Consider the following 24,455-nt stretch of genomic DNA (forward strand, 5'->3'; position numbering starts at 1 on the left):
TTAAAACCTATCACACATTCCTCAAAGCATGTCGAGTTCATCTATAACCAACAACTAGGGACAGAAGTATTGGGACACCTGTTCATTCCTTGTTTCTTCTGTGAGAATTCGATTGCATTCTGCGAGTGTTAATGGGGTCAGGATGTTGGACGATTTTCTTATTGTATTGCCAGTACTTCTCTAAAGGGACTAGACAAGTTGTGTGTGTGCGCATTTGCACGTCAGCAAAGTAGCTGAATGCATCCATTAGAAGGGGTGAATTCCGCCAAGAAGACCGGTCAAGAGCTCTGCCAGAAGCTTGTTGATTGCTACCACAACAGTACGCTAGCCACATTCTTTAGCCTTGCCCAGGAGCTGCTGAATGTAAAATATCATCAAGCAGTAATACTAATTAATGCTATTAACAGTGGTCAGCCTTTTCTTAGGTCATGCCATTTCTGACCCATCCGAACTGATTAAGAACGGACACTGGCGTATGAATATTTCCACTAGTGCCGACCACGCCGGGTCAACTTGTGCCAAAACTGGCAGCTGTTGTGTTCCGGTGCTGGCCTGGGAAACATCATTGCGGGTGATGTAGGAGCTCGAGATGGACTTCGCTGCCAAAATCGTTGCTAAGAGACTACAGCCACCCATATAAACTGTAATAACTTTAGCATTCGAGCAAGAAAAACGTTGGGGATGAAACACAACTGAACACAAATCCGTGGAGTCTCGAAGAAAGCTGAAAGCCCCCTCGCTGGCTTGCTTCCAGTGCTTTAATTCCAGCGCACAAAAATGCTGTAAACAACTTAGCGATGCACCAAAGTGAAAAATTCTTGGCGGAAACCGAAACTTCAGGACACATCGGGCCGAAAACCCTATAAATCAAATTACTGCACAAATGAGATTCATTCATTTTTGTTATCTGAGGTGCTGCTTGAGAAGCCAACGTAGGGGAGTCTGCTTAACCACTTTCTTGTTCTTCTTAAAAGTGAAGCAATTTGTTAAAGTGAAACTTTTTTTTGTGAAGCAGGCCCAAATAATTTGGATAGTGTTGGAGAGTATTCCTACAGCCTACCAGCCTAGGGGTTCCGAGTGGTCCAGCGGACTAAGGCGCTGCCACTATGAGCCGAGGATCACTGGTTTGACATCTTGCCATCAGCAGCCGGAGTCTGAGTCGGCACAACTGGCCTTGCTCTCTCAGGGGTCTGTTAGCTGTTGTATAGGGGCTAGGAAACTCCCTGGCTTCACATTTTGGAGGACTTCACATGTGGCAGGGGTTTTGCAAGTGATATGGGGAGTTCACATGAACAGGAACTGGGTAATGGTCTAGTCATGAACCTATTGGCACAATGTCTACTGCCAGGCGTGGGCTAGAGCTGTGGAGCACCCTGCACCCTAACCTCACTAACACCTTACTAAATCCTGTAGGGTAGAGACAGTCACTCCAACACAAGCAGGATAAACTCAAACACCCTTGATTTCAGCAGTGTCCCAATATTTTTGTCCATATAGTGTACCAAAAACTATGATGAAATGCCCGCAGCAATGTTGAGTTGGGTATTTGAAGCCTGTAAAATGCTCTTCGGCGCGGCCGTACATTATTGCAGGCCGATTTAACACTTCAGAAATGAGAACATTCTAACGTCTGTGGCGGAAATGACTGGATTTTAGTCTCCTGGCTCATTTTTCTCACCAAATCTTTTAGGTGTATAACCAATCCAAACCCTGCAGGGGCAACGGGAAGCTCCGTTGACTCGGATCCCCTGTGCCTCAAAATCGCAGTGGAAACTAAGTATTATTGCCGGTTGCATCATGGTGACGGTGGGGCACAGGGAAGTGTCCAGATGCATACAAATGAGCCAACGGGGAAGGAAGCAGAAGCCTTAAAAGGTGCAAGAGCTGTGAAAGTCAACTTGTATGCAGCATTCAGCCGCAGCCCTGTCAGGTCATAAGCGTTAGGTTTGTTATGTTGAGTTTTAATGACCAGAAATGGCCATGGGGACGGACTTTTGAAACGCTGCACTGGAGAGGATAAGCTCCGGCAGGGACTCCGCGGAAATGATTCAGGTCGATCGGTTAGGACTGCCATGAACCTCGACGTGTGTATTCCAATGACAAATCTCCTGCTTACAGTGCGGCTCTTAGCCGTGAGTAAATCCAGCCTGGCAGTGGAGATACACAACCAGGCCTCAAATTCCAGGCTAATGGACCAACTATAGACATTGGTAGAGCCACTGAGCCCAAACAGGATGGACTGTACAACAGAATAATCCTGCTTTTAGGTGCTTGGTGGTCAGAGAGATCGTCTCTCAAGTCCCTATCCGAGGGGAGTTTCCATGTTCTTCCCGTGTGCAAATGGGTTTTCTGGGGTCTCCGGTTTGCTCCCATGGTCCAAAAACACGGAGATTAGGAGAACTGGTTACTCTAAAATTGCTCTGGTGTTTCCAGATATGGACGGGCACAAGGTAAATGGGAATGGAAGGTTCTCTTGGACTCCCAATCTAAGATGACTGTAGCAGTACTGGGGGATCAAACCCATGACCCTCCTGATGATGGGGGAAAATACTTTGGCAGTCGCACCACTTCTATTTTGACAGTTGCAGGGTTGCATGCTACCTGCTAACTATCGGCCAGTAAAATAAGCTGATATGGACAACCCTCTGAACAACTTTGAGGGTTCAAATCCCAATGATGATGCATTAAGCAAAAGACTTCGACTGCTGTATACCTGGCGAGCTCAAAAACTGTATGCCAGCAATTCACTCATTTAAACACAAAATACCAGCATGGTTAAAAAAACAACAAATACCCAAGCCAAACGTTTAGCATGGTAACACAAATCAGCCATAACATTAAAACCACTGATGTGTCAAGTGAATTGAATAACACTGTTGATTATCTGGTTCCAGTGGCACCGGTCAATGAATGGAATCTACATACTAGGTAGCAAGTAATCGGTCAGTTCTTGAAGTTGAAGTGTTGGAGGCAGGAGAAACTGCAGTGGCATAGCAACGCATCATCAAATCGGGTCTGTTAAATCCACACTATTAAGATTAGTATATGGTCTATACCTGATAGTATTAGGGCCGCAAACCGTGATGTCTAGACGACTGGGTTAGAACATCTCCAAAACGCCAGGCAGTTTCCGGTATGCAGTGGTCAACAGTAGCTACCTAAAGCATTCCGAGGAAGGACAAGCCGCTACAAATAAAGACGTATGTGGACGGAGTCTGAATAGAGCTCTTACAAGCTCAAGTACAGATTGACTTTCCTCGCTAAAGCCTTTAATACACACACATCGATACAGAGAGAGCATAAGCGCATGCTATCAGTTGCGGTTATTTAAAAAAGCTGAGAGTTCGGTGAGCATGCAGAGGCATTGTCGCAAAGCTGGGGCTCAAAGAACTGCTCAGGTTACGCCATGTAATACACTGAATGAAACTCTTCAAGTGTGTGTGTGTTTGTGTGTGCGTGCGAGCGAGCGAGCGTCTGAGAGGGTGAGATAAAGAAATAAATGGCAGCGAGAGCGAGAGAAAGAGTTTTACACAGCAGCAGAATTGACCGTGTCCGTCCCTTAGAGTAGCACAAGCCCTAATCTAAAAAAGATCAGCAGGAGCGACGGTGCCACGCTCGCCGCAGCGCCAGCAATCCGCCATCTCTCTCGCTCACTGGCTCGCTGCTAAGGAGGAGGCGAAAAGCCGGGAACTTCACGCTCCACATGTGCAAAACAATCTTAACGAGCCTTGCGGAACAGCAGGCCATCCATCATCTTTTACCCGACGCGAGCTGGTAAACAAGCGCCCAAATGCTGCTTGACGCTTCGGAAAGAGAACAACAGATTTCATTAAGTCCGGCCGTGTCGTTATGAGCTTTTCGGGTTTAGCAAACCCGGCTAGCTAAACCACTCAACTTTCCATTAATAATTCACAACAACGAGGCCTGCCGGCTTCGAGAAGCTGAGATGCCTGGCTTCAGCACATGTTAGCCTAAAGAAAGTCAACTACGCACAAATTCTCGGAAACAACAACACGGACAGGGGTATTTACAGAGAGCCAGGTTTGCATTAGAAAGACATCAGCAGTGCCAGCGTCCCTGTCCAGGCATATAGAAACCCTGACGTCTGTGTCTTGAGTTTAAACTACAGGCCAACACCGTTAGCAAACACTGGATTTAGACTGTCGCTGATCTAATCTCGGCAAATACAGGCCTGACATCTTTCTTTATTTGTGACTGACTTGACTAAGGTTGATTCCATAATCCTTACTGTGGACAGAGCATCTTTGAACACTGTTAAAAGTATGAAGAAATCCTTGAGGAACTTTTGGAGGACTTTTCGTGAAGGTTTCTCCACAGTTTCAAACTGAAGAACCTCTAAAAGTTCCTCAAAAGTTCCTCAAAAGTTCCTCTAGGATGTAGAAAGGAAAACTGCATTTTCCTTGGCATAGCTGAATCATATAATGCGGAAAACTGGCCAATTCCAAAACCCCCAAAGTGTTACATAACAGTCTTGACTTTTAATTAGCGAGGCTAGAAATGTTAAAAGCTATTCCTAGCCCACTGGAAGAAGCCTCATTGCAGGTATATGGGTGACTGCCAGGAGCCAGGAAAGAGCCAGTGAAGAGAGTGGTGAGCTAGCTTACTACACCACGTGCCGACTGGATACAGACAGCCGACCCAGAGCCAACAGCAACACTATTCTGTAAGACAAGGCTAGGCTAGCACATTGTGGTGGTGTAAAAAAAGCTGCTAATAGCATCATATCTTGGCCTTATGAGCCGACCATAAAAGACAAATCGGCAGGTTTCATTCTGAGGTGAAATAACAGGGTGGTAAAACCGACGGAGCATTTTGCACTCAAGATGAGATTGGTGACAGACCAAGTCCAGGGTCCGTTAGCAGTGTGAGCCTAGCCTCTCCTGGTCTACATGTATTGGCTGATCCGCTCCATTAGGGGCCAGAGATCAGTCAGGATTATTGATTTCTTGCCAATCAACTGCTGTAAAGAATACATCCCAGCGCTGATGAAAGTCACTTGGCCCTAATACACACACTAATACACTGCACAGACCACCAGCCCAATACACACAAACGCTGTCCTGAGCACGACCCAGTTTGACCTCTAGCCAGTGATGGGCTAGGCGTTAATGGTCCTGTCTGAAACGTGAGCGTCTTCATAGAACACACACACACACACACACACACACACACACACACACACACACACACACACACACACACACACACACAGGGCTGTTGTATCTGGCCCTCAGCCCGGAGATTAATATGCACTTCCTAACTGACTATTAAAACGTCTTTTCATATTCAGACTTCAGAGAGGTAATTAAAGCCCGCTTCGTCTTATAAACTGCTCGGCAATGACCTTGTCTTCCTCCCCCACCAGTCTCTCTCTCTTTCCTTCACTCTGTCTCACGCTCCGGGTCTCTCCACACTTCAGCCGTGTTTCAGGCTCGACACCCCTCCACTTTTTTGGAGAGCTGGAGCTGTGTTGTAGTAAAGCAGGGTTGTTCTACGGGAAAACTTACCCCTCTAAGGTTTCGTTATGTAACCCTATTCACACCGAGGACGGGGGAAGAGCGCGAACACCTTTTTTCTGAAGCACATCTTCAGAAAAAAAATAAAATAAATAGAAAAAGAAGAATAAATAATAAATAAATAAACCCCCATCACGATCTCCTGCCGCAGGAGTGGTTACATAATTCAACAGGTATAGCTCTCGGTTGGCCTTAACAAGCTACCGAGGGCAGGTCTGAATAAGGCTGTCATCTTTTGTGTTCCAAGGGTTTCTCAGTGCTTCTGTAAAGGGGAAGCCATTAGCGCAGAGAAAGCGTTCGCTGCGCTTCAATAAACAGCTTTATTGTTAAGCTAAAAGAGTGCGGAATTTATTTTTTCACTCTGGACTGTAGGAAGGAAGAAGAAGAAGAAGAAGCAGAACCAAGAAGAACAAAAAGCAGAAGAAGTAGAAGCTGAAACAAGAACATGAAGCAGAAGAACAAGAAGCAGAAGAAGTAGAAGCAGAAGAACAAGAAGCAGAAGAAGTAGAAGCAGAAGAACAAGAAGCAGAAGAAGTAGAAGCTGAAACAAGAACATGAAGCAGAGGCAGAAAAAAAGCAGCAGAAGCTGAAGCAGAAGAAGCAGAAGCTGAAGCAGAAGAAGCAGAAGCTGAAGCAGAAGAAGCAGAAGCTGAAGCAGAGGCAGAAAAAAAGCAGCAGAAGCTGAAGCAGAAGAAGCAGAAGCTGAAGCAGAAGAAGCAGAAGCTGAAGCAGAAGAAGCAGAAGCTGAAACAGAAGAAGCAGAAGCTGAAGCAGAAGAAGCAGAAGCTGAAGCAGAGGCAGAAAAAAAGCAGCAGAAGCTGAAACAGAAGAAGCAGCAGCTGAAGCAGAGGCAGAAAAAAAGCAGCAGCAGCTGAAACAAGAACATGAAGCAGAAGAACAAGAAGCAGAAGCTGAAACAAGAACATGAAGCAGAAGAACAAGAAGCAGAAGCTGAAACAAGAACATGAAGCAGAAGAACAAGAAGCAGAAGCTGAAACAAGAAGCAGAAGAAGAAAAATAAGAAGCATGGAAAACAAATCAGAAGAAGCAAAAGCTGAAACAAGAAAAAGCAGATGAAGCAGAAGAAGAAGCAGAAAAATAATGTGAACCAATAAGCAGAGGAAGCAGAAGCAGAAAAATAAGAAAGAAGCATGGAAAAAAGCAGAAGAAGCAGAAGCTGAAATAAAAAAAAAGTTAAAACGAGAAGAAGCAAAAGACGCAGAAGCTGAAACATAAGAAAAAGAAGCAGAAGCAGTAGAAAAGAAACAAGAAGCAGAAACTGAAGCAGAAGAAGCAGCAGAAAAACAAAGGAGAAGCATAAGAAGCACAATCAGAAGAAGAAGAAACTTAAGCAGAAGAAAGAGGAGCAGAAGAAGCAAAAGCAGCAGCAGAGAAGAAGCAGAACCGCACTGTAAATTGTCAATTCTGTTACATCAGCTAATTTTATTTATTTATTTATTTATTTATTTATTTTTACAGATGGTGTGATGTCTGTTTGCTTCCAGAATTTGTTGGTATTTAATCGAATCCATCCTTGAATCCAATCTTGTCCACTGGCTGCAACACATGCCTGTTCCACCTTTGTACTTAACAGTTGGAATATGGTTCTTTTAATGAAATTCTACATCCCCTTTTTCCTCCAAACAAACCTTTGCTCATTGCGGCCAAAAAGTCCCTCGTTTCCAAAACCTTCTTTATTCAGTAGAACAATGCACCACCCATCCAGAGTCTGCTGAATCTTCCTGAAGGTCTTTTGAAGTGACACTAGCCATGGGAAACAGTTTAGAAATGAATGAATGAAATGAATACGGGTTGTATTAAGGGCACTTGCTCTGTGTGTGTGTGTGTGTGTGTATATAATAAAAAGCCAGAACGGTTAATATCCCAGCTAATAAAACGATAGCGCCTCCTTATCGCGATGACATATTGTGACCGATGCAGGCCATCGACTGAACGGCCCACTTCAGAACTAAATTAAACAGATCAGGGCCGGTCTCTACACTGCCGAATACCTCCCTGCGCTGATCAATTTCCATCTGCTAAGGGATGCACAGCAAGCCTCGATAACTATTATAAAGGACTGTCCAAAGTGAATTTGGATAAGAGTGCATATCGATTTCCCCCGGTCTCTCCCCATCACTCGGCTAATCTGATTTAGACGCTCAAGATAGCGTTTTGTCACGGTGCATTCAGTGCGTTATGGATAAGCAATTACTCTTCTTCTGTCAGGACTATCAGTTCTAAAGCAACGATGAAGATCAACCGATACTTTTCTCTAAACGTGCTTAATGACGATAATTCTTTATTCACCGTAGCGTCTCAGTTGTGGCCAAGCAGATAGTGTTTTAATGGCTTGAAGGCAAGAAGGGGCCGGTCAGAATGGGCCAATGTCTGAGTAAGGTTACTAGGGTTAAAAGGATGTTTTTGTTTTTTTTTTTATTAAAAAAATAATACGTTTGAAGTAGTTTTTTTTATGTTTAGCAACACACAATGCATTACACTGTATACATTGTTTCAAATGACTAAGGGGAGACCTTATGTTTACTTTTTTCTAGAAACTGTTTGTCTAGTAATACATTGGGTAAAACACTTTGGCTAAGGTACTTTGTGTAACAAAATAAAATTGGATAAAACACGGTGGACCATTGGTAAAGAAATTGGGAGAAGGACTTTTGGTTAAAAAAGGAAAAGAAAAAAAAAAGGGGCAAAGGACTTTTGGTAAAAAGTTAGGTAAAACCTCAAGTAAACTACTTTTGGTAACAAGTTGGGTAAAATAATGGGTAAAGTACTTTTGGTAAAAAGTTGGGTAAAATAATGGGTAAAGTACTTTTGGTAACAAGTTAGGTAAAATAATGGGTAAAGTACTTTTGGTAAAAAGTTGGGTAAAACATTAAGTAAACTCCTTTTGGTAAAAAGTTAGGTAAAACATTAGGTAAACTCCTTTTGGTAAAAAGTTAGGTAAAACATTAGGTAAACTCCTTTTGGTAAAAAGTTAGGTAAAACATTAGGTAAACTCCTTTTGGTAAAAAGTTAGGTAAAACATTAGGTAAACTCCTTTTGGTAAAAAGTTAGGTAAAACATTAAGTAAACTCCTTTTGGTAAAAAGTTAGGTAAAACACCAAGTAAACTACTTTTGGTAAAAAGTTAGGTAAAATGTTGGGTAAAGTACTCTGGATAAAGCACTTTTCCCACCATCAAAACCATGAAACCATGAGGAACTCTTAATGTTTATACAAACCCTCTTAAAATAAAAGATGCTACAACAGGTTATTCACATGATGCCATAGAAAACTCACTTTTGGTTGCATTTTTGTAAATGAGATTTACGTTATTGTCCAAGACCACTGGTCACTGCTAACCTTTCTGTTTGTGTGAACCACCAACTTTACAAAAAACCCTTGAAACCCCCCCTTTACAAGAGTGTAGATTATTCTAAAATGACTGAGAAAGGTGTGTAGCATCAAACATTAAACTATAATAGCATGAATATGCAGAATGCTTCCCAGAAATATCAGGTAGATAAGTATTGAAATCTACATTCTACAAGTTACTGTGTAGGCAATTAAAACACAGAAATGATGAACTTCTAAATCTTAGCCTACAAAGTCTACAACTCCTACAACTCTGAATCAGCACGTGGCTGGAGATTCACTGCTTCCAGGCAGACCTCACCCACCTTTAGTGTGAAGAGAAACACCCATATAAAAGGTCAGATCCTCGTTAGAGCCATCAGCACTGAGCCTCGCATTGAACACGACACACCTGAAACACACACAAACATGAGGAAGATCAATCCGGGCCTGTCATGGACCTCAAGCAGAAAGACTGGGTACATCCTAATGAACATGATGAAATGGACTTCTGCAGTATCAGCGCTCTACACCAGCCTAATTTAGACACTTTCAGAACTTTTAGACCTGGTCTGGTGTTCATGGTGCACATATATTTATATATATATATATATATATATATATATATATATATATATATATATATATATATATATATATATATATATATATATACACACACACACACACACACACATACATATACATATACATACACACACATACATATACACTCTTAGTGTTGCCACAGCAGTCTAGGTTTTGGAAACTATTAAAAACCTGGTCTGATGATGAGTCTTGAAGGTGGGTAGAACTTGGATAGGAACTTGGACAAAGGAACAAGAATTACATACCCAGACATGATAAATTAATGAATAACACATTACATACTAATTTTACAGTATAGTAAAATTATAGTAAATACATTTGCAGCCCTCAAACATAATCCTGGACTAACCTACACCTGTAGTCCGTAGACTGACTACACCATGCTGGCTAGCATTGCGTCAATGGGAATAGGAAGGGCCATCCTATCCATCTAATGAGTACGAGGCCAGTTATTTTACAATGATTCTGGCGTATGGATGGTTGTGGCATCACTGGGTTCCAAACTTCAGATGATTGGGCCATTTCATAGATTCAGGAACTCTCTACTTATGCTCCCAGGGACATGGACGGCATCACTGGGATTCGAGCAGACAACCTCCTGATGATGGGTCCCAATGGTTATACCTGGAACCTCACTACAGTGCACTATAGCCTATTCCTCTCATCATATACTCTCTTTATGGTCCCTGAAACACGGATGGCCATGGAATCTCCGGGATTCAAACTAACAACCTCCAGATGATGGGGCCAGAGATTCAAGCCAATGACCTCCCAATGATTGATCCGATGCTCAGATTCAAGACCTTACTACAGAACATCGAACAGTCAACAGTACATCAACAGTAACCGAAATCTCTCCAGCGTATCCCTCACATATTATACTCTCTATGTATCATGCTTTCTGGGACACAAATGATCACTGGGCTATAAGCCAATGACCTCCCGATGATTGGTCTCGATGATTAGACTCAGGACCTCATTACAGGACACTTGTAACCCAAATCTCTCAGGCCTATTCCTCTCGTCATATATATATATATATATATATATATATATATATATATATATATATATATATATATATATATATATATATATATATAATCTGCCATGACATCACTGGGATTCAAACAAACAACCTCCAGATGATTCAGGACCTCAATACAATTGTTCTGTACAGAGTTCTTCGATATTGTTGTGCTGTGGTGTGTCAAGACCACTCGCCTCAACCTCCGGGAGAATGGCTGGTGACCAGTAGACAACGTGCCCCAGAAAGGTGGTGCTACAAGCTAAATGTTTCTAATAAAGACACAAGAGAGCATTGCCATACACAAGATCCACGAACTGACCCAAGATCAGCTGTACTCAGGGCACCACATACTGTACACAGTCAGCAGGCCTATGGCTAGAAGCTAAGGCAGGATTAATGTCCTAACATTGCTGGATTTAATTTAGTCTGTGTTCCCTTCGCAGAGACACTTCAGAGCAAGGGCCTCCTTTATGGAAGGAGGATCGGATGATGAATGAGCCACAAAGTGCCGAGGCTTTCCCTCTCTCCAGCCCTCCCTCCTTCCCTTTCACTCCCTCCCTCTGTTTATAAACACTTTTGAAGTGGTGCAGTAATTAAGACGTATGGGGCTCCGGATGAATCCCTGTGTTTACGATGAGGTAGCAGTGCAGTGTGTAAGGCAATTCCAATCCAAACCAGTACCCTAGATAAGGTCTGGCGATTGGCTAAGAGCCATATGAACCAGTGCATAGACAGAGCAACTGGGAAATGTCAGCAAAGTTTAGCGCGCGGTATTATCTGACCTGCTGGCAGCAGACTCCCTCTCGTAACCTCTGCAGTAACTCATCCGGTAATGGAGCTGCTTCCACAGTAAGCACTACTGGAATGTACGTTTAAGTGCAAGCCGGGTCGTAAAAGGCATTTAAAAAGCCCTATAATAACATACTGCAGGCCCAGCCTGCTCATTGCGCCTGAAAGCGGAGAAGGACGGAGCGCGTTAAGAAGAGTGCGTTGGGTGCGAATGAGCCGTTAGCTGGGGTCAAAGGGGAAAAAAACAAGATCTTGGGACGTCACAGAACAGCTTCTGGAAGTTTCTGGAACTGGGCTGGAAGGATAGAACCAATTATATACCCTCAGTCGGAGGCTTTTGATGATGGCAGTGGGGAGTCCTGCCGGACAAGCCAAAATTTCCCATAGGTAGTGGGAAAGTGGGTGGAGATCTGGAGACTGAAGGCCACAGCATATGATTTTCATCAGTGAAAAGTGTTTGAGGAATTTCTAACCGAAAGGCTATAGCAACTCAGATTACCACTCGGGAACAAGTGTGGAGAGCAGAAAAGCACCGTCAACCTTGAGGAGGATGGGCTACAACAACAGAAGACCATGTCGAGCTCCACATCTGTCAGCCAAGACCAGAAAGCTGAGGCCGCAGTGAGCGCAGGCTCTGCAAAACTGGACAGCTGAAGACTGGAGAAGCGTAGCCTGGTCTGAAGAATCTGGAGACTGCAGATTACTGCAGAGGCCCACGGAAGGTAGGGTCAAGAATTTGAGGCGGACCAGGAGATTTGCAGCATGCATTCACTCCTGGAAAAAAAATAAAATCTACCGGATTTGTGTTGGGTAATCATGTCAACATGGACCAGGATCTCCATCCTACCCAGTATTAGTATCGTGTTTCTGACTCTACTAGTGCTCAGTTACACGTACCTATATGTAATATAATCCATGTGTTATCCACACACAATTTCCATATGTAATACTAATACATCCCATAATCACATTCATCAGAATATCACAATATTATTAGGAACACCTATCTAATCATGGGATTGGCAAACCTTGGCTAAGAGAACACTCCAGAGGCACTGCAGGCATGGGCTGTATTAGGTGACGGAAGGTGTTCACTATTGAGCTTAACTGGCATCTCCTAGAAACTTTGCAGGATGTTCTGGAGCTGCTGTAGTGAAGGTGTGCTGAAGACGGACAGCGTATCGGTGGTACCCTACGGGCCACAGACGCCAGAAAGGAATGCTGACTGAAATAACGCACCATAAAAGCATGTAGCCAGCCGTGTAGATAAGCCCTGCTCTTCTCATTCCGGTCCTGAAAATGAACAAGCACTAAACTCACACAAAAGCTGGACTGACATGCGGGCTATTAAACTTTAACACCTCATAACATCCTCCGGAGGATCCAAAAAAAAAAAAAAAAGCCCTGTACCAAACCGTTTAATTCACTGCTCCTCTTCCCTGATGTCAAACTAAACAGTAATGAACGTCTAGCACACAACAGAGCGGTGAAGACAGATACGAACGGGGGACAAAAAAAACCTCATTTGCAGAGAGGAAGAAAAAAAACAAAAAAGGCGATGACATTTAGAGCTCCAGTGGGAGCTTTGAAGGCTAGCGGTTAGCGTTAGCGCTGTCATTCGACACACCGTGCCGTGGGAAGCTAATGGATTGTCCACCCGAGAAGATGAACACGGAGCCATTTGGGACGCAGCTTCTCCGTCAGATTTGCCCATTATGCTTTCATTAGGCTGATAAAAGGAAACCGTACACAGCTTCGTACAAATCCTCCATAATAGAACTAACAGGCTGTTACAGTGCCAGTTCTGAAGCCTGCAAGAAAATGCGGGGAGCGCAGGAATTCCCTCCACCATGTCCTGTCTGACGCTTCAGTTCTGGTGCTGCAAGCAGTAATTTGGGTGCTCTGGAGGGTGAATGAGAGGGTTTAGTGAGCCAAAGCGGCCTAAGGTGGCGTAACCTCACTGGTGGGAGCGTGGCCATGTTCAGCAGTGAAATACAGACAGAAGTATCATTACTGTTTCCAGAGTAGCTTTAAAGACCATCACGGTCTGTGGGAGGTCTCAGAACAAAAGTGGTGGTGATTACAACCAATCACAGTCAGGGGGAGGTCTCCGAACAAAGGAGGTGGTGATAAGGACCGATCACAGTCAGGAGGAGGGTTCAGAACAAAGGAGGTGGTGATAAGGACCAACCGCAGGCAGGGGGAGGTCTCCGAACAAAAGTGGTGGTGATTACGACCAATCACAGTCAGGGGGAGGTCTCCGAACAAACAAGGTGGTGATTTGGACTAATTGCAGTCAGAAGGAGGGTTCAGAACAAAGGAAGTGGTGATAAGGACCAATCACAGTCCGGGGGAGGTCTCCGAACAAACAAGGTGGTGATTTGGACTAATTGCAGTCAGAAGGAGGGTTCAGAACAAAGGAAGTGGTGATAAGGACCAATCACAGTCCGGGGGAGGTCTCCGAACAAACAAGGTGGTGATTTGGACTAATTGCAGTCAGAAGGAGGGTTCAGAACAAAGGAAGTGGTGATAAGGACCAATCACAGTCCGGGGGAGGTCTCCGAACAAACAAGGTGGTGATTTGGACTAATTGCAGTCAGAAGGAGGGTTCAGAACAAAGGAAGTGGTGATAAGGACCAATCACAGTCCGGGGGAGGTCTCCGAACAAACAAGGTGGTGATTTGGACTAATTGCAGCCAGGGGGAGGGTTCAGAACAAATGAGGTGGTGATTAGGACCAATCGCAGCCAGGGGGAGGTCTCCGAACAAACAAGGTGGTGATTAGGACCAATCGCAGCCAGGGTGAGGTCTCCGAACAAACAGGGTGGTGATTACGACCAATCGCAGCCAGGGGGAGGTCTCCAAACAAAAGTGGTGGTGATTAGGACCAATAGCAGCCAGGGTGAGGTCTCCGAACAAACAGGGTGGTGATTACGACCTATCGCAGCCAGGGGGAGGTCTCCAAACAAAAGTGGTGGTGATTAGGACCAATAGCAGCCAGGGTGAGGTCTCCGAACAAACAAATTAGTAATTAGGTTCAAATCTTGGTAGGTTGGAGGTCTCTGCTAAAAAATAAGGTAATGATTAGGACCAATCGCGGAAAAGCAAATGAACTGGTGATGCGGACCAATCACAGTAAAGGGGAGGTCTCAGAAGAAGCAAGGCATTAATTAGGACCAACGCAGTAAGAGGCAGTTTCAGAGAAAATAAGGAGGTGATTAGGACCAATTGCAGTCAGGGGGAGGTCTCCGAAGAAAGGAGGTGGTGATTAGGACCAATTGCAGTCAGGAGGAGGTCTCAGAAGAAAGGAGGTGGTGATTAGGATCAATTGTCAACCATGGAAACCAAACAACCTCAAATTATGACATCATCTTCAGCCAGAAAAACACAGTACTCTTTCATTGCGTCTGCGTTCATTGAGCTGTGGACCAGTCTGAAGATATCAGAAGCTAAAAACAGGGTCACTGTGCAACTGCTTTTGGTTCTCCAGTGTTATTTTTGAAGCAGAAGTGCTCTGAAGTTCCAAAAACAACTCCACCTCTAAAAATTCCCCTCACACACACACACACACACACACACACACACACACACACACACACACTCACTTGCACACACTCGCTCAGTCCTTCACAAGTGGATGGAAAGGTTCTTAAAATAGAAGAAGTTCAAGCTGGAACAGGCTGGCCTCCAATGAGGAAGTGCAGGGGGTCGGTCTCTCGGCCTTCGGAACGAGCCATGTGGACCGGCCCTGCGCATCCACGCGCTCTCGCGCACATTCAGACATGTGAACTCTGCAGTGTCATAATGAGTCATAATGAGAATCCTGACACTCCTGATAGGAGTGCTTTCTGCAGACAGACAGAGCATGGCTGTGTGTGCCAGGAGGAAAGCTGGTCAGAGCCGGACTGGGAAAGAGCGCCGGTCTCACACAGTGCAGACAAAGTGAGAGCAGCAGTGAATAAAAAAAAAAAAATAAAAAAAAAAAAGGGAGGGGGGGCAGCTCTTGGTTGTCTCATTCATCTCCAGAAGCCCCCAGAAAAGCAGAGCAGACTCATTACCCTAATTGAGTCACTTTTCCATTATCTTACCAGAGTCTGAACAGGAACGGCGGGCAGTGTTAAGATGTCAACCTTCCCATATTAGCTTGGATGTTCTGTATTTGGGCCAAAATTGGTTTCCAATCGCGGAACCGTCTAAGCGCTGGGTAGGTCACGGCCAGTGAGGAAACTTGGCTTCTCCCTTCCACTTCTGACCGCTGTAGGAACTGAAATAGACACAAATGGGGAGAACATTGGTGAGAAAACTGTGAGGTTCCCACCCACTAGCTAAGACCCCCCACTAATCACACAATGCTACCAGGGCTGGGAGGGGAAAAGCTAGCATATGCTTTCAAGAGCTCTTAGGCGGGTTCACCACTGAGGCCCAGTTTTGGTTCCAGCTCGGTTCCTAGACCTCCCCCTGATAACTTCAGGATAGCTGCTTAGAGTGTTTAGCTATGCTAACATACAGCTAACAAACCTTCGCTACATTAGTCTTGCAGCTCTAGTGCAAAACTATAGGACGAACATTTTAAAATACTTAACGTGAAACTAGCTTAAGTGTGATTAGCGACCTAGAAGCAGAGTAGACCAGAAGTGCAGAATAAGTCCAGGAGAGCTGATACTACTGTTTTTAGCTATGCTAGCACACATTTGTCCATGTTTCTAGGTAATAGTGAGTCATACGGTGTCCAAAACTACACAAGTAAGCTAATGACAGCTAATGACTAACCAACTACAACAGGAGTCATTCTACAACACTTAACGTGACTAGCCTCGTAGCTCCAGCTTCAACTGAACTAACTGTTTTGGTGGGCGACTACTTAAACGAGTGTGTGTGTTTTTGCCAAAGTATTCCCTTTAATTCAGGCTGCTGTACGAGTTAATGGCCGTTGACGAGCCCAATCATTCTCGCACGCAGCAGATAACGCAGTAATTACGATGCACAGACTGATACATCATAGAAAAGGGCAGTGTGTGTGTGTGTGTGAGAGAGATGAACAGTTGGGGGCCGTTAATGGCCATCGCTGAGCCTTAATGTGTTATTTTTTGCTATATATTGAGCTGCTGTGGGTCTCAAACTGCTCCAAAGTGAGACTGTAAACCTATAAAAACGCAGACTTAAAAGGGGTATGCATTATCTCGCTAATTTGCTAATGCTTTTAGCGGTAGCTTCTAAAGAAATGTACACAATGTGAGCTCTGTAGGATCCGACGTGGAGGACGTTCGTCAGGATCTCCATGCTATCCTTCGAACCAATCAGAATCAGGGGGGCCTAGTTTTCATTAACAGCTCCTTACTACAGCCTGGCACTCGGAAAGGTCACTGCCCAGTCCATATAAACAACAGCCACGCCATAGCCCCGCCCCCACAAACTAAATTCGGCTGTGCCAAAGTCCAGGAGCTAGTGTCCCTGCACAATAGAACAGTGCACCACTACTCCAGAGACCGCTAAACCTCCCAGACGCAAGTCTCAAAGCTCTGCCCTGAGGTTGTTGACACTGCCCAGCTGGCCAGACGGTGTACACACCCAGGTCACACCGCAGTGAAACAAGCAGCGAATGGAGCAAGAAAGCAACACACTCCGCAAAGAACGGCCGGGAAGTTTAAATACTGCAATGCTCTGCAACCTGTTCATTACCTGCGCTTAGCCTTTAACACCGCATTGCATCAGACGGACTCCCAATCCCTCAATGTGAGAGAGAGAGAGAGAGAGAGAGAGAGAGAGAGAGAGAGAGAGAGAGAGAGAGAGAGAGAGAGAGAGAGAGAGAGACCGAACAGACCGGGGGTCTGCAGCTGTTGGTTTTTTTTATCATTACTGACAATATCATATTGTTGTCATTATTATCAGTTTTACCGTTGATTTTACTGTCATTATCCAGGTTATTCTTTTTGTTTATTATTTTGCTGTTTTATTGGTATTATTTTTGTTGATTTTGTTATTGATAATACTGTTAGCGTTCTACTGTTCTGATCATCATTATTTCAGTGTTTCATTGTTATGTTATGCACAGTCTTATTGTTATTGTTTAGGTGTTTTTATTGTTATTATTTGTTGCTGTTAATATTGTTCTTATTTTGGTATTTCTACTGTTCTGATCATTATTTCAGTACTTATTTTTCTTATTGTTTTTGTTTTGGGTTTTTTTATTCGTATTATTCTGGTTATTATTTTTCTTGTTATTACAAGCTGTCTTGAACAGAACTGGCAGAAGAGCGAGACTAAATCAAGAGATCTAAATCAAAAGCTTTTATTGTCATTTCTATTATTATTTTTATTATTATTATTATTATTATACTTGGACAATACTGACTCCAAAGCTCTCTTGAACTGAACTGACTGAGGAGAGAGAGACCAAAGGGGACAGAGACAGTATTGTACTGTAAGGGGCGCTGTAACTATTGGTGGTTTTGATCTTATGGTTGTTTTTATTATTGTTTGATTGTTGTCATTATTAACACTGTTTAGAGAGGGAAAGAGATAGAGAGAGGGAGGGAGAGATAGGTGGGGAGATCACCAAGAAGGTTTAGCTGCCCCCTATGGTTGAAAACCCTGAACTCCAGGAGAAACTGCAGTGGTTATCTAGTGAAATAAATAAATAAATAAATAAATAAATAAATAAATAAATAAATAGCTAAAGAGGACCAGCACACACCCGGTTCAGAAGCTTGGCAGTTTTGGGACACAGCTCTAATTAGGCTGTTAATTCTGCCTTCACTGCAAAAATCAATCACTACTGTGGCCATCACAAGCACTGTTATATCAGTTATATCTACCACACACACAAACACACACACACTCAGTATAACTTCATACTCCAGAGTTAATGAGGCTTCGGGTAAAGAAATCATTTGTCTGAGAGAATGCGTTTAGATTCAACACACACACACACACACACACACACACACACACACACACACACAGTCCTTGACCGTCTGGACCAATTTCCTCTCAGCTGAGGATGACCGTTTAGGTCTTTTTCCAGACCATGGCAAAGTTGAGGGTTTAACTGGACTCTGGATCGGTTTCACCCATGGTGGGATTCGTTTGGGCAGGTGAGAACACCGTAATCGCGCTTCACCTCTTCTCAAAATGTCTCGCTGAGGTTGTTTTGGTCTTCATCAGAGAGCAACGTGTGCTTGGATTTTCCCCCTGTGTGAAAGCAAACCGAACCAAGGGGGGGGGGGAAACGCTCAGCAACCAGAGCAAACCAACTACAGGTGTGGTCTTGATCCAATGTGTATTGCATACTCACTGCTTCCTGTTCTTTGAATCTGCAGCTTCCATTCTCAGATATTTGCTCATCCAGGCGAGGAGTGTTGCTCATTAATATGCATGAGCGTACATGAGCAACATATCGATGCAGCGGTAAAGAGTAAAGTACAATAAATGATGTGGATCAAAACACAGCCTGCTGGCAGAGAAGCTGCTGACACTACTGCCAAGAGCTATTTACACACCACACCTCTGACCTGTACAGAGAAACACACAAACACACAGGAAAATGTGCAAACAGGCATCTGTCTCTCTTATTGGCACGCTGCCGCCCCGGACCACGGCCATGTGGCAGACCGGACCTGGAGGTAGAATGAGAGCAGTGTAGATCTGAGGTACGCTAGACATGCAAGGGTGTGTTACTTAATAACGTTCATATGGTAGCTCTGACTTCGCTACCTGGGCTAGAAGCCATGAGAGCAGAAAACCCCTGAGGAACACTTGAAGGTAAGGGCGCACTGAACAAGTAAGACCACAGCATTTCTGATAGTCTGCACGCGAACCATCTCCATAGCAACCTTCAAATGCCAACTGCTAGGGTTGGGACTCGGGATCGAGGGGCAGAGCCAGGTCTTTTTAATGGCTAAAGTTGGCTTCTAATTCTAACTCTCCATTCCACCTTAAAAAGCGCCACAGTTACAGTGCGTACATTTCAACAGCAGAACGTAACTACAGCAGTATTTAAGATGGAACGGAAAGTTCTGGAAAGAGGGAAACTTCAGCTTGGAGCCATCCAAGATTTTTCTTGCAACACCACCCCGGCCCTTTAAGAGTCACTTACTAACCAAACTTCATGTTGGTGGCAGATTTCAGTTCATTTGCGCCATCACTGCAACACATTATCATTACATCACTGCCACCTGCTGGATATATTTGAAAACACAACAACAAACAGGCATACATTATGGCTAATTGTGGCTAATTTAAGGGTGGTTTTGAGTAGAATGATGAGAAGTCTGTAAAATGCTGCATGGTCCAGCTCTATATTACTGCCGTTCTCCAGATCTCTACAGAGAACGTGGTCTAATACACAGCACTGACAGTGAACTGACTGGACATCTCCATTCTTTCTCTGAGATCCCCCCCACCCCCCTAGACTTTCCATGCAGACCAGTCTTCCCCAAGTCAATAGCTGTGATCTAAGATTTAGTTTAGGGGCTAAGGTCACTGCAGAGCGATAAGAAATCAGCTCCATGATCAAATCAAATCAAGTCTGCGCGCCACGCAAATGCTAAACAGTGGACGCCACAACATCTGACCTCTCACGGCTCAGACCAGGAGAAGATAAGATCAGAATTCATTACACTGAGGCTGATAAAGCACCTCGCAGCAGTGAGAGCTGCTTCAGAGTCAGGGACTGAAAACCTGAAAGCGTCTCAAGTCTTGATATTCTTTCCAATAAATAAATACATACATACATACATACAAGTAAAAAACAAGAACGTTTAGAGGCGTGCTTTGTGTTCATGGCCAGGAATGAAAGGCAGATTTAAAGAGATGTCCATCCACCTTCTAACCACTAGAGGTCGTGTTTCCTGAATCTGGATTAATGCCCCTTTAAGAGACACTTGCTAACCAAACTTCATGTAGGTGGCAGATTTCAGTTCATTTGCGCCATCACTGCTACACATTATCACCACATCACTGCCACCTGCTGGATATATTTGAAACCCCCTTTCTTGGCACAGCCAAGAAAGGAAACGCAGTGTTAAAACATGAACCACAGCAGTGCCGCGAGCTGGTGCGGTTACTCCTCAGAAAGTGGAGAAGGCGGCGGAAAAGAAAACACAAATCCAGGAGCGGAAATCTGCTTCACTGTGCAATGGGAAACCACAGCATAACAAACAGCAGCTATACTTCAACGCGCCCTCCCTGCTCGGCTCAGCGCTCAGAGCCCTACGTGCTCACGGGCTCTTATAGACAAGGTGAGCGCACTTGCAGACACTGATGGATCTGATGGAAAACAAAAAAGGTGGTAAAGGAGGGAAACGCTTGTCCTGGACAGCACCGTGGCCCGGACCTCAACACCCCCCATCGCACCACCCAATCTCCTCAGCACCCAATTATTCCAACCCATCATTTCAGTGTCCCATCACTCAATGCCCCATTGCGCTCACCTCCACAGTGCCCCATTACTCCACCCTCACCTCCTCAACGCCCAATTACTCACACTTCCATCTCCACAAACACTCCATTACTCCCACATCCATCTCCCCAATTATGTCCACCTTTATCTCCTCAACACCCCATTACTCCACCCTCATCTTCTCAATGCCCCTTTACTCCATCCCCATCTCCTCGATGCCCAATTGCTCCCACCTCCATCTTCAAAAATGTCCCATTGCTCCCAAATCCATCTCCACAGCGTCCCTTTACTCCAACCCTTGTGCTAAACGACCCATTACTCCACCTCCGACTTCTCAAACCCCATTACTCCCACCTCTATCCCGACAGTGCCATGTAACTCCACCCCAATCTCCTCAACGCCTCGTGCAATGCTGTTTTTTTGACATTTTGCATAACAAATCGAGTAGACAAGCCTTTATCACCCTGAGGTGTTAAGTAAAGCTTCAGGTGAACTATCTAACACAGGCATCGACTCAGAAACTCGTGACAGAACTATCGGACAGCGAATAAACGTGACTATTCTACAGCAAGAGCAAGGAGCTCAAGTTGTAGTAGTGGACTGCGCAACGTACCAGGGCGAAGCTCTAACACCACCCAGCCCCTTTAAGAGTCACTTACTAACCAAACTTCATGTTGGTGGCAGATTTCAGTTCATTTGCGCCATCACTGCAACACATTATCATTACATCACTGCCACCTGCTGGATATATTTGAAAACACAGCAACAAACAGGCATACATTATGGCTAATTGTGGCTAATTTAAGGCTGGTTTTGAGTAGAATGATGAGAAGTCTGTAAAATGCTGCATGGTCCAGCTCTATATTACTGCGGTTCTCCAGATCTCTACAGAGAATGTGGTCTTATACACAGCACTGACAGTGAACTGACTGGACATCTCCATTCTTTCTCTGAGATTCAGATGGGCCGTGGTAGAAAACATGAACGGCAAGGCAGACAGGCGCTGGAGCGAGGTGATGGATGACCCTGTGGATGCTGGATGCTCTTATCCAGTAATGGAAGTCTGCAAGTCATCTCTCTCCCTCTGTCTCGCTCTCCCTCTGTCTATCTGACTCGCCATCTCTCCCTTTCCCTCAGCCATTCTGTCGTTACTCTTAGAGAGCTGAGCTGTGACTGTGCCAGTGGATGTTAAGGTGAGAGCTTGGATGAGCTTATTTTTTAAGGCGGGCCAAGAAACTGCTAGTAGCATATTGCTGTATAGAAACCAATAGCTAGCCCACTCATTCAATACAGAGTCTTCAATACCGTCTTCATCGGACTCCGCTCTCTCAGACATTCTGTCTTTACTCGTAGACAGCTGAGCTACGATCATGCCAGTGGGTTTAAGACGAGAGCTTGTCAGTTATCAGGAACGGTGGAGGTCAGGCTGAGGTCTGGAAAACCAAGAAAACTTTCAGGGAGAACTGCTCGTAGGATTTGGCTGCAAAAAGACCTTCAGGAGGGTTTGGCAGACTGGAGTGTTTGGAGTGGTGGGACCCAGTTCTGCTGGCCGAAGCTGGCTACCTCGCTGTGGCTACCTCGCTGGCTACCTCGCTGTGGCTACCTCGCTTACCCATCATGCAAGGTGCTCAAACTTTTCAAGGACTTGCTGAACCGTGCACGGTAACCGATATTTTGACCAGGGCCTCCAAACATTGGAGGATGAGGTAGAGGGTGAAATCACCCAGCAACTGAAAAGTATGCAGTCAATGGCATTTAGTGAGAAGCTTCTTCATTAACAGTGCTCTTCAATCACCGGGCTAAAAGCTCTTGCCAGTAAAGCGACCCAAAGTGGGTAAGACTGGAAGGTCAACCAGCGACCATGAAACTGGAACCACAACTTGTGCAGAATTCCAGGTCTATGACTTCATCCGGCCCCCGACTCCCGTCCGATAAAAGTGACGGAGATTTAATTCAGTTTGTGCCCGGTGGCTTTCCGCTCCCGTGGTGACCGCCCTGGACCGAGTCTGCTGGCCCCGCATGCCTCTCGCGTTGACATGGAAACACTAATAGCCTGGTGAATAAACGTGCAGGGAGGCTAAAGTGCCGTGAAAACGGTGCCGTCGCGAGTGCCAGGAAGCTAATCCAAATGAACTCCGGCGAGCCTCTAGTCCACCTGTCCGCCTGGCCGACGCTGCCAACTCTTCTCACTCACACACACACACACACACACACACACACACACACACACACACACACACACACACACAGCTTCAGAAAGAACAGAGGGTTGTGCTTCAAAACGAGCCCGATTCTCCTCCGACTGTCAGCAGATTCGACAGCAGAAATGAGCACAAATGAAAGGAGGAGCATCGGGTCGCGGAAATATTGACATTTCTGGCTGATCAGCGGATCCCGGCCGGGAGTGGGGGGAGGTTGTAGAGTCAGTGGATACGCTCACGTTAAACACCTTTACAAACTTTAAGCAAAAGTCTGGAGAACGGTCTTTCACGGCAAAAGCCTTGCAGCCAGTTGCGAAGGCCTTGATGCAAGAAGTTCCAATTTGAGCCAAGATCGAAAAGTGACGTCTTCTGACTGCTGAAACATACAACCCACAGGCCCCACATACAACCCATTCCCCTCACATGTATGTACACACATCTCAGAGCGTATTAAGTATTGATAACCTTGCATTTTTTACGACCAGTGCACTACCATGAGGTCTCTGAGGGACTCTCTTAGATGCCTCAAGCTGCTCTGAAGACTGCATCCTTAATATGGATATGGATTATTGCAATAATCTATGGTTACTTCAAAAATACGCCTGCCGTGATTAGTCCTCGTACTCCGTGACGTTGACATCAATATTTTAAGCCCAACAAACGCTTGTCCTTATTATCACCACGCAACTGCTCCATGAGGTCGGCCGTTTCTGGCTTTTCTAGTTTTCTAGTGAATACTACTAATAGAAAAGACACTATCTGCACCATGTTTGGAAGCTGTACTTGATCCTGGCTAGCTCTCCCGGTGAGCTGGCCACTAAAATAAAGGTGTGAATTCTGTGAATGAAATGACTAAAACCCTCAACTACAAAGAGCTGGCAGGGTCAGAGCAAAAGAGCAAAGGTGCATTAAGCTGCCAAACAGTGCTGAAACCAAATGGTGCTGCAGATGGATCGTCCATCCCCATTCTTCAGCAGTGATCACTAAGAGGCTACAGTTTCTCAGCACACTTATGGACACCGGTAATCAACCACCACAGACTGAAAACCATAACTCAGAAAAAATAATAAATAAAAGCAGTGAAGAGGATTCATTTGAAGCTCCTTGCTCAAGCAATAACCTGCAGAGATAAAGACCTCTTTTGGCACTTCCGCAAAGCCTCCTACAGACGGCCTGACATTAATAGACGGCCGTGACATTAATATATAGGCAGCCATACAGTGTGGCCATGTCTTTTACGGTCTCATAAAACAGAGCTAAGGGTTGCGAGGAGTCCTTAAATAACCAAGTCAAGAGCCACTTTTTAAAGAATCACTGAAAGCAGTAGAACTGGGTGAAAAATAAATAAATAAAACGAGGGATTTAAGATTTCCATAAAGGCCGAAAGTTCGAGCAGTGGTTAAAACGTCAGTGTGTGAGAACATAAGTAGATTATTAAAAAGTCAGGCTTTTTACCACCAACTGTATTCAGACATCTCACTACTTACACAAGGAGTGCCTTGTAGAGTCCGGCCTCCTCGTAAGCTCTAGTCCAAGGCTG

At 44.8% G+C, this 24,455-nt stretch overlaps 1 protein-coding gene across 13 annotated transcripts in view; it reads right to left on the reverse strand.

Annotated features, from left to right (window-relative positions):
- The window catches only part of arvcfb (ARVCF delta catenin family member b), a 225,530-nt gene that overhangs the window by 170,875 nt on the left and 30,200 nt on the right, over positions 1-24,455 (reverse strand). For 10 of the 13 annotated variants that reach the window (XM_072665136.1, XM_072665133.1, XM_072665134.1 and 7 more), the window contains 2 exons: positions 15,403-15,578; positions 9,214-9,299 (listed from right to left, as the gene is read on the reverse strand). The gene's annotated coding sequence lies outside the window, so the exon portion shown is untranslated. The remainder of the gene's footprint in view (positions 1-9,213; positions 9,300-15,402; positions 15,579-24,455) is intronic. The other 3 variants (XM_072665138.1, XM_072665137.1, XM_072665135.1) reach the window with 2 other exon arrangements.

Source organism: Salminus brasiliensis, chromosome 20, assembly GCF_030463535.1.
Source record: "Salminus brasiliensis chromosome 20, fSalBra1.hap2, whole genome shotgun sequence".
Classification (NCBI taxonomy): domain Eukaryota; kingdom Metazoa; phylum Chordata; class Actinopteri; order Characiformes; family Bryconidae; genus Salminus; species Salminus brasiliensis.